This window comes from Carya illinoinensis, chromosome 14, assembly GCF_018687715.1.
Source record: "Carya illinoinensis cultivar Pawnee chromosome 14, C.illinoinensisPawnee_v1, whole genome shotgun sequence".
Taxonomy (NCBI): Eukaryota; Viridiplantae; Streptophyta; class Magnoliopsida; order Fagales; family Juglandaceae; genus Carya; species Carya illinoinensis.
Genome location: NC_056765.1, coordinates 31609705 through 31620858, shown reverse-complemented (window position 1 = coordinate 31620858; position 11154 = coordinate 31609705).

The following is an 11154-nucleotide window of genomic DNA, read 5'->3' as shown; positions in this document are numbered from 1 at the left end:
CTTCATTGCCAAATAGTTGGGAAGCCATGAGAATGGCTGTTAGTAATTCTGCTGGTAAAAATAAACTGAAGTATGATGATATTCGTGATTTGATTTTGGCTGAGGAGGTGCGCAGGAAAGATTCAGGCGAGACCTCGGGTTTGAGTTCAGCCCTGAATGTTGAATCTCGAGGGAGATCACATGACAGGAATTCAAACAGAGGAAGATCAAAATCAAAGTATAGGGGCAAGAGCAAGTCGAGGCCTGGTCAGCAGGCAACTTGCTGGAATTGTGGCAAAGCTGGCCACATAAAGAAAAACTGCAAAAACCCCAAGAAGACGGAGAATGATAGTGCTAATGTGGTAACTGAAGAAGTACAGGATGCACTATTGCTTGCAGTTCATAGTCCAGTTGATGACTGGATACTGGATTCAGGGGCTTCCTTCCATACATCTTCCCACCGGGAACTAATGAGGAATTATGTTACAGGTGATTTTGGGAAGGTATATTTGGCTGATGGTGAGGCTTTGAACGTAGTGGGGATGGGAGACATTGACATTGCACTCCCTGGCAAGAACAAATGGACCTTGCAAAAGGTCAGGCACATTCCTGAGTTGAAGAAGAACCTCATTTCTGTTGGGCAGCTTGATGAGTGTGGTCATTCAGTGGTGTTCTCAGATAGCACCTGGAAGGTCACAAAAGGGGCATTGGTACTAGCTCGGGGTAAGAAAACTGGTACACTTTATATGACTACTGGTTTAATTGACACTATTGCTACTACCGTTGCAGAGAGCACAGCAGATTTGTGGCATTGTAGGCTTGGCCATATGAGTCAGAAGGGCATGACGGAACTTCTGTCTAGAGGCAAGCTACCAGAACTGAAGACAGTTGATCTCGGTATGTGTGAGAGTTGTGTTATGGGGAAGCAAAAGAAGGTCAGCTTCTTGAAAAGTGGCAGGACGCCAAAGACAGGAAGACTTGATCTTGTGCACACAGATGTGTGGGGTCCTTCTCCAGTTGCATCTCTTGGAGGTTCTCGCTACTATGTTACGTTCATTGATGACCATAGTAGAAAGGTATGGATTTATTTTTTAAAACATAAATCTGAAGTATTTAATGTTTTCAAAATTTGGAAAGCCATGGTTGAGACAGAGACAGGCTTGAAACTGAAGTGTTTGAGGTCTGACAATGGTGGTGAGTATGTTGATGGCGGGTTCAAGGAGTACTGTGCAGCTCAGGGTATCAGAATGGAGAAGACCATTCCTGGGACACCACAGCAAAATGGAGTTGCTGAGCGTATGAACAGGACCATTAATGAGCATGCTAGAAGCATGAGGTTGCACGCTGGACTACCACCCACTTTCTGGGCAGATGCAGTCAGCACTGCCGTTTATTTGATAAACAGAGGGCCATCAGTTCCACTGGATTGTGGATTGCCTGAGGAGGTTTGGAGCGGGAAAGAGGTTAAGTTTTCTCACCTTAAAACCTTTGGTTGTCTTTCTTATGTGCTTGTTGATTCTGATGCTCGCAGTAAGCTTGAGGCTAAGTCAAAGAAATGTTATTTCATTGGCTATGGAGACGAGGCATTTGGCTATCGTTTCTGGGATGATCAGGGTCGGAAAATCATAAGAAGCAGGAATGTGATTTTCAATGAGAAAATGATGTACAAGGATAAGTCGAGTACAGTTCCTGCAGTAGCTCCTCAGGAGTCCGAGTTTGTAGGATTGGATGACCTGCCAGAGGTCACAGTGCAGTGTAGAGATGAGAGTGACGGGGAGAGTGGGTCCAGTACACCCATTCCTATTATTCCGCAGGCAGTTTCAGAACCGTCTACTCCTACAGTTGCAGTTCGCAGGTCAGTTAGGACTATACGTCCCCCACAGCGTTTCTCACCTACTTTGAATTACATTCTGTTGACAGATGGTGGAGAACCGCAGAGTTATGAAGAAACCTTGCAAGATGAGAATTCTAGCAAGTGGGAGCTGGCCATGAAAGACGAGATGGATTCCTTGCTAGGGAATCAGACATGGGAGTTGACAGAACTTCCATCAGGGAAGAAGGCATTACACAACAAGTGGGTGTACCGGGTGAAAACTGAGCATGATGGCAGTAAGAGGTACAAGGCTAGACTTGTTGTAAAAGGCTTTCAGCAAAAGCAGGGTATTGACTACTCTGAGATCTTTTCTCCTGTGGTAAAGATCACAACTATCAGGATGGTACTGGCTATGGTTGCCACTGAAGATCTATTTCTTGAGCAGTTAGATGTGAAGACAGCCTTTCTTCATGGAGACCTTGAAGAAGACATCTACATGCACCAGCCTGAGGGGTTTGTGGTACAGGGAAAGGAAGGTTCAGTTTGCAGACTGAAGAAGAGCTTGTATGGCCTGAAGCAAGCTCCTAGACAGTGGTACAAGAAATTTGACAACTTTATGCACAGTGCAGGGTACATTAGATGTCAGGCAGATCACTGTTGTTATGTCAGGCATTTTGACAATTCTTATATTATTTTGCTATTGTATGTGGATGACATGCTTATTGCAGGGGCTAGTATTGATGAGATCAATAATCTGAAGAAGCAGATGTCAGAGCACTTTGCAATGAAGGATTTGGGAGCTGCAAAGCAAATCCTTGGCATGAGAATTGTCAGAGACAGAGTCAGAGGTACGTTGAGACTCTCACAGGCTGAGTATGTGAAAAAGGTACTCAGCAGGTTCAATATGGACAAGGCCAAACCAGTTGGCACACCCTTGGGAAGTCACTTCAGACTCAGCAAGAATCAGTCACCAGAGTCAGAGGAGGAACGAGATTACATGAGTAAGGTTCCTTATGCCTCAGCCATTGGTTCACTTATGTATGCTATGGTTTGTACAAGACCGGATATTGCCCATGCAGTGGGAGTTGTGAGTAGATACATGAGTAACCCAGGAAAGCAACATTGGGAAGCAGTGAAGTGGATTTTGAGGTACCTAAAGGGTTCCTCAGAAACCTGTTTATGTTTCTCTGGAGAGAGCTTGGAGGTGCAGGGCTATGTTGACGCTGATTTAGCTGGAGATATTGACAGTAGAAAGAGTACCACGGGCTTTGTTTATACACTTGGTGGTACTGCAGTGTCATGGGGTTCTAATTTACAGAAAACAGTTTCTTTGTCTACAACAGAAGCTGAGTATATTGCAGTATCAGAGGCTGCAAAGGAGATGGTATGGCTACAAGGCTTCTTGGAAGAATTGGGTAAGAAGAATCAGAAAGGCACTCTCTACAGTGACAGTCAGAGTGCCATATTCCTTGCCAAGAATCCAGCATTCCATTCCAGGACCAAGCACATTCAGATCAGGTACCACTTCATACGGTCATTGTTAGATGACGGACAGTTGTTACTTGAAAAGATATGTGGAAGCAAGAACCCTGCTGATATGTTGACAAAGGGTGTTACGCTTGAGAAACTGAAGTTGTGTGCAACTTCAGTTGGTCTTCTAGAATGAAGACAGGAGCAGTGAGTTGCAGAGGTGGAGGATATCATGTTTGAGGAAGACGGAGATACAGCGAGTGTACCAGTCTCCAAGTGGGAGAATTGTTGAGGAATGTGGAGTCTGGTCCACACCGCTCGAGCGGAGGCATTGGCCGCTCGAGCGAAGTCAGGCAGAGTCGAACGCTCGATGTTGGCTCGACAGTGAGCTCGAGCAGGAGGAGTTCGCTCGAGCGGAGGCATTGGCCGCTCGAGCGAAATCAGGCAGAGTCGAACGCTCGACGTCAGCTCGATAGTGGGCTCGAGCGGGATGCGGAAGGGAAGTTCGCTCGACGCGCACTCGACACGCCGCTCGAGCGAACATACGATTTAGGGATTCCGCCGTTTGAACTATAAATATGATTTTTGCCTCTTAAGTCTGTAACAGAGCAGCTACGAAAACACTGTGGATGAACAGTGTTGTGACCCATCTTGTAGTGTGATTCCTCAATAATAAAAATCCTCTGCAGCTCCCGTGGACGTAGGCAATTTGCCGAACCACGTACATCTTGTGTCGTGTGTGATTGCGTGTGTGATCGTTTTCTCATTCGGTGTTATTTTTCAATTCATTGTCATCGTTTTTCACAACAAACCCTCCAAATTTTCCCAAAAAGGGACAAAAATCACAGAACAACTTTCGGTTCCACCAAGAAATGTGAATTCCAAATCTTCTGGTGGCCGTCATCACTTACAGCAGCATCTCCCAAACATCAGTGACGCCACCAAGGCTCCATGTAAGATATGTGGCAGATCAAATAATGAAGTTTTGGATTGTTTTCACCATATGGTTTATTCCTATCAAGGGCGCCATAGTCCTCCACAACTAGCTTCAATGGTAGCACAATCCAACCAAGAGTTTGATAGTCAGCCATGGTATGTGATAGTGGTGCCAATGCACACATCACAAATCAACTTGAAGATATCGCCATTCAAGAGCCTTTCCAAGGTCAACCCCAACATTCAAAACACTAGTTACTCTACTCTCTACTCTCCTCATTCCAAATTTCAACTTAAAAAATGTTTTGCATTGTCCTAAGGCTTCAGCCAACCTTTTGCCTCTACAAAGGTTTTATGCAGATAAAAATTATCACTTTATACTTACCTCCTCTTCTTTCTTGTGAAGGACAATCGGATCAAGGCAACAGTGCAATTCATTTGATTATATAGTGATTGCAAATTAGTAGCTACTTGATTTATTTTTTAGTTTTATTTTTATTTTTTTCTAATTTTTCTGACAACCAAATATTTAGTGTTGCAGAGAATAAAGAAGATGAAGTACTCAAATTTTAGATAGAGAAATACTTTAGTCACAAATGGACTATATAAAAGTAATTTCATAAACTGATATGGCATTATGTGGTTTTTCAGATTGTAAAGTTATTTTTATTGTAAAGTAAATCTTACAGATCAGATGAAACTATGTCAGTTTATAAAATTACTTTTGTATAATCTATTTGTGACTATAACAGTCATCTCTTTTAGATATGCACAAATTTAATTAAGAATACAAAAACTTTGCCTTGTAAAGCAAGAGATTATTATGCCCTTCTATCATTGCTTGCTTAAAATTAGAGAGCGGGCTACTCTGCCGCCTGAGTAGCACCGCTCCATTTGACCGCTAGTTGTTTTTTTTTTTTTCATATTTTTTAATATATTTAATATTTTTTAAAAAATAAAAAAAGACATCAATATACTTAAAATTACTTCATTAATCACTAAATAAAAAAATAAAAATAAAATTTATCAAACGGTACACTTGAGTGGTCAAAGACGTTAGTGGGCATAGTAGTTTTTTTCTAAGCGTTTGGTTATCAAGCTTAACCCAACTCAACTCAACTTATCTCATCTAATTATTACAATTTTTTTAACTTCTAACACAAAATATAATAAATAATTCAACTTTTTTAAATTTCAATTTAACTTTTTTAAATTTCAAAATAATAATAATATTAAAAAATAATATTTAAAACTTTCATCTTAACTCAACCGACTATCCAAACCTAAAACTAGCGATAGGAGTTGAAACATCATGCATCGACATAGCACGCGGTCTACTCAAAAGTCGACGTTGGTCAGCTATTTCAGTCATCAACATTAATAATGCATGCAAAAAATAAAGAAATTTAAAACGTGTGGGGCCAATGCATTTGCAAACCAAGGTTCTACGTAACTTCGCTTCTCCTTAATCATGCTTGACATAATAAAAAACCATAAAGCCCGAATCCATAAGTTTTGCCATATATAGATCCAATATAGTCGTACGTATTGTTTGGAGTATCCAACAATCCATGTATAGATTGAAGGAGATATTGTCTGATATCCTGAACTTAGTAATCAATTTGCAAATCTAGCTCGTATTATAAGATCCTTTCACAACAATCAGTACTGAGCCACCTTCTAAGACACATTCTCTCTCTCTCTCTCTCTCTCTCTCTCTCTCTCTCTGGGTCAGGTTATGGAGGAGGCTCCTTTTGGCATTAACGCCTACCTAAAATTAGTAGGTGTTAACACCTTGTTATTAAAAATTAGTTCTTAACTAAAATAGTTTTAGTAGTATTGCATTTTATGATAAGATGATAAGACTGTGTCATGCATATTAAACTAAACAAAGCCGAGTAAATTTGAGAGGAATTGTTTCATATCTTCATTACTTCGTATTTGGTACAGACTAGAAATTTATATACATCAAGTGAGAATATTCCTTGTACCAGTATTGCAGAATTACATTTAATAATATAACACGTGTATAACAAAATTATTCTAGAGGATTCTGGCTTGGCATGTCCCCTGTATGTGCAGATGAGGTGCCATTCTTTGAGGTAATTTGATTACTGCTAATTCGCCCCTGCGAGCCAAGCATATCAGGAAGAATAGTGAGGCTCGATCTCAATGTTGAAAATCTGGTGGTTGACAATGGTTTTGTAAATATTTCAGCAAGTTAATCCTTGCTTGATAGAAAAAGAAACTTGAAGAACCTTTGCTTGAATATGATCTCAAACAAAGTGATAGTCAATATCTACATGTTTGATATGGAAGTGCATCACGGGATTCATGGAGAGGTAAGTTGCCCCTAAGTTGTCACAGTAAAGAGTAGGAGGTTTTGTCAAAAATATGCCTAACTCAGATAGCAGTGATTGCAACCACAACAGTTCACAGGTAGCATGTCAAAGAGGCTTTATCCCAAATTCAATAGATAAATTTTGAAGAAGAGAAAAACTTGAATCGGAGAAATATGGGGAAGAGTGAAAGCTAAAGCATGTCAATCGGGAAAGAGAAGGGGCTTTGAGGGTATATCAAATAGCAACGGACGTGTGGAGAGTGGGTTTAAAATTTGATTTGATTTGTTTATAAAGTGGCAACAGTGGAAAATGGAAATGAATTTGAGAGAGAGAGATGGGGGAGGATTGGATTTTTGTTTTATTTTTTAGTTTTAATTTCCCGCTCCTCTGAAATTGGCGATATTTTTAAACTTGGGCTGGACAAGTATTGGAGGGCCCGGTTGGGGCTATTTTTAATTTGAATGCGGAGATGTGAATTGTATAATGATTAATGATCTCTAATTAGTTGATCTTAACGTCATTTTTTTAAATATATAATTAAGAAGTAATGTTATATATAATTATAAAGTGTTTTATAAGTGACGTATAATTGTTTTAGAAAAAATATAATATATTATTTAAAAATTAATTTTTTTTTTCACGTGGATCTCGTATTTATTTATTTATTTTTAAATGATTGTGTGGCGTTTGCACACTCACAACTTAAAGTATCATTTATGAAAATGTATGATTTTATTATATTAATCCTAAATTTTTGTCATCTCCAATCACAATAATTAATACGATGTATTTTTAGGGATTAAACTATGAAACTAATTAAATAAGCTGCCATGCAATCAATTGCTAGGACTTGTGGTCTAATTGTTGTTTATTTTATTCGCAATCTTAATTGCATATTTAGAATTGGCTATGATTGGCGCCATATAATTATCAGCACTTGCATACGGTTTTACTGTTCTATATTCTACTTATGCTCACAATTGAAACCTTTGAAAAGATCTCTTAAACCAGACACATTGCTAATATCACATAGGAAAATAAACTATGCAACGTCTCCCTGATTACTATTAAAAATTAAAGGACTAAATACTCCCAAAAATCCTGTAATGAAGCTCAGTACCGTGCTATGATGAAGCCAACGAACTCCAAGTACTCCATCTTTGTCCTTTTGAATGTCATTGTTGTTGCTAACAATAGAGGCACACTCTTGGGGAAGAGGGGCGCCACAAAGTTGAGGATTGCCTTCATAGTCAAAGGCGTCAAAGCTATGAAGTTGAGTGCCTAAAGGTATAGCTCAATGGAGATTATTGTTTGCAACACTAAATTCATGCAAGAAATGCAACCTAGCCAGCGATGCTGGTATTTTGCCAAACAATTGGTTTCTAGATAGATATGAGTCTTTCTAGGTTTGTAAGCTCCGATATATTTGGTCTGGAATGTTGCCTGTGAAGTTGTCATGGCTAAAATTCAATTCATGAAGTTGCATCAAACGACCGATCTCAATGGGAATGTTGCCACTAAGATTGTTGGTTTGCAATGGATATCCATGGTCTCAAGTTGTAGAGGGAACTGAACTAAAGAATGGTACCATTCACTAAGGCAAAAATGGATAAAATCAAAGAACTATTGCTTATGGGAGCATGGTCCGATACTAATGACGTTGCCATTGCACAAATTTCTCTTGTGAATTCACCTGATCAATTAGATTATTAGATAAGTCTAAATGAAAAAGCTGAGACATGTGCCCCTATGTATGATAAACTCATTATGCTAAAGATGTATCTTTGTGTTTAATTTTACGTACTTCTACGATCGAGTTTATAAGAAAAAATATTTATTCTTTGGATTGAAAAACCATCTTAACTTATTTCATCTAATCATTACAATATTTTTAAATTTCAATACAAAATACAATAAACAATTTAATTTTTTAAATCTCAAAATAAAAATAATATTAAAAAAATAATATTTTAACAATTCGGCTTTTAGCTTTTATTTTATTTCATCTCATCTCAATTCACTATCCAAACCAAAGTTTTGAATACTGTATTGGATGTCGTACCGGTCACAGCAATAGAACGAAATATTTCGGTACCGGTACCATTTCGTGTACCATTTCAAAATAGTCGATATATGAATAAATTATATATATAAATTATATTCCAAAATAATAGTATATATATGAATAAATTATATATAAATACATATATACATATATATATATATAAGCTAGTCTAAATTAGGAGTTAAAAAATAAGTTTTTAGTTTGAAAAAATGAAAAAAAAAAAAGTAAAGGCCAAAATACCGGCTGGTACGGGCCGAAATATAGGCCAGTACCAACCAAAATACGGCCAGAATTTGGGGCGGTATGAAATAGATGAAATATCTGTACCGAACCCGTGTCTGATTAAAACACCGATCCAAACCTCCCCAAGTAGCACACCATTTTTGCCTTTCTTGTTTCTTTCATAAAGCAGAAAGGCTATTGATTTTAGGGCAATGTCAAGAGACGTTGACTTTATATCATTATGTCCTTAACCAAATAATGAAATTAAAGTTATGCTAACCCAAATCAATTTGGAGGTTTACCTACTAACGTACGTACCTACGGCCCTACTGTTGTAGCTAGGGATGCTAGAAGTTATAACATTTATTCCCCTATACACGAAGGTGGTGACTTTCTTCATTTTGCATGTCATCGATTGCATATTACATTAATTGACAAGGTTAGCATTCAATGACCTTCTTTTCATATTACTCCGATCAGTCTTAGTAAAGGCTCAATTTGGAGGAGCAAGGATTTAATAATTCTAGAGCCCAAATCACCTCAAAGTTTGGCATGCATGCATTTACCAGAGTGCAAGTGCAAGTGCAAGTGAGTTAAAGTAAGTCCAAATGTCAAGCTTGTGTTAGTGACAAAAGTGAAGTTTAGGTATTGTGCGTGGAGAAGACAATTGTGAGAGAATTGTCTCATTTGCTATTACAGATAAGATAAAATAAGTTGAGATAAAAGTTAAAAGTTGAATAAAATATTGTTAGAATATTATTTTTATTTTAAGATTTGAAAAAGTAAAATTATTTATTTTATTTTATGTAGAAATTTGAGAAAGTTGTAATGATTAAATAAGATGAGATAAAATGAGAATGGTTCTGAAAACAAATTTATATATACATATATATATATACATCTTATAGTCAAGTGGGAGTGATTTCAAGTGTCTCTTGTTATCTTAATGATCAAGTATGTTCTATAAGTTTGACAATTTTCTCTAATAAAATTTTTATTCAAACCTCCAACAATTTGGTATCAATAGCTTCCCCAAACCAACGCATTATGTCTATATTTGTGATCTGTAGCTCATTCAAGTTTAAGCTTTTTTTAAGATCATATGCAGAATTAGAGAATGATTAATAGGAAAATTAAACAGTCAATATACAAAAATTGAGTTGTTATAATATTCATTGAGCCAACTGCTAGGCTTTTCATCGACTAAAAGATTGGAAAAGATTAATTATCATCTATGCTAATGTGAGAGCACTGCTAATGTGAGTCAGTGCTCTATTAATTGACCATGGTAGTGTATATATTCGAGAGATCCTTGCTCTCCTATAAAGATTTTAGAGTAATTCCCGGTCTCTAAAAAAACAATATCCTATATAATAATATTTTCAGTAACTCATATGGAAGTCTTACATCACACACCTCTACCTAATTAATATTTAATTTATTATTTTTGTTATTCTATTTTAATGCTTAAATATGTATGTGTTTAAATAAAAAAGACAAAAATGATAAATTATATATTAGTTAGGTAGATATATGTGATGTAAGACTTGTAGCATTTCTCTACTTTCTACACTTCTAACTCCTCTTGACGCCTAAGAGCATTCACATCCGGTTTTCTTTAAAATTCTGAAATTTTTTCCTAAATTTTACTCATATTTTAAAAACCGCCTACATCATATTCCCTATCATTTCTCTATTCTATTAAACTAATATTTCTTTATTATTTCTTTAGTACTTTTTTCTCTCACTTCTATTTACAACTTAACTACTCAATATTTTTTCTTATGTTACTATTACTCTAGTGAATATTTTAAACAAAAATTTAATTATTTTTTTTACAGGTATGATAATATTTTTAAAATTAATTTTTTTTATATTTTCATAATTTTTTAAATTATTTTTAAAGTTACTATTTAAAACTATAACAAATATGAGTATGATTGAAAATGTAGATGATTGAAAGAAATATTTATTTTATGCATTAGAATAAAATATTGATAAAAATTAATTTAGGAGATGAACAATTTGGGGAACCATTGTTCATCTCCTAAACCTTTTTCCTAAAATACATACTTATACAAGTGGAAAACTTACCATCAACCCTTTCTATAGTTGTTTGATGCGATTGCCATGCATGCTAAGTACATTAAGATTTTTGGTTGGAAATTGCTTGGCCAGGATTTTGAAGGATATCCAAACCAGTGTAGGATTTGCAACTGAGAAGTTGGCATGTATTTTAAAGGATCTCCACGCCATTCTATAGTTGGAGGATGATCAGGGATTTTAAGAAATCTCAATTTTCTCATATTTGAGAATGCTCTGGCGTT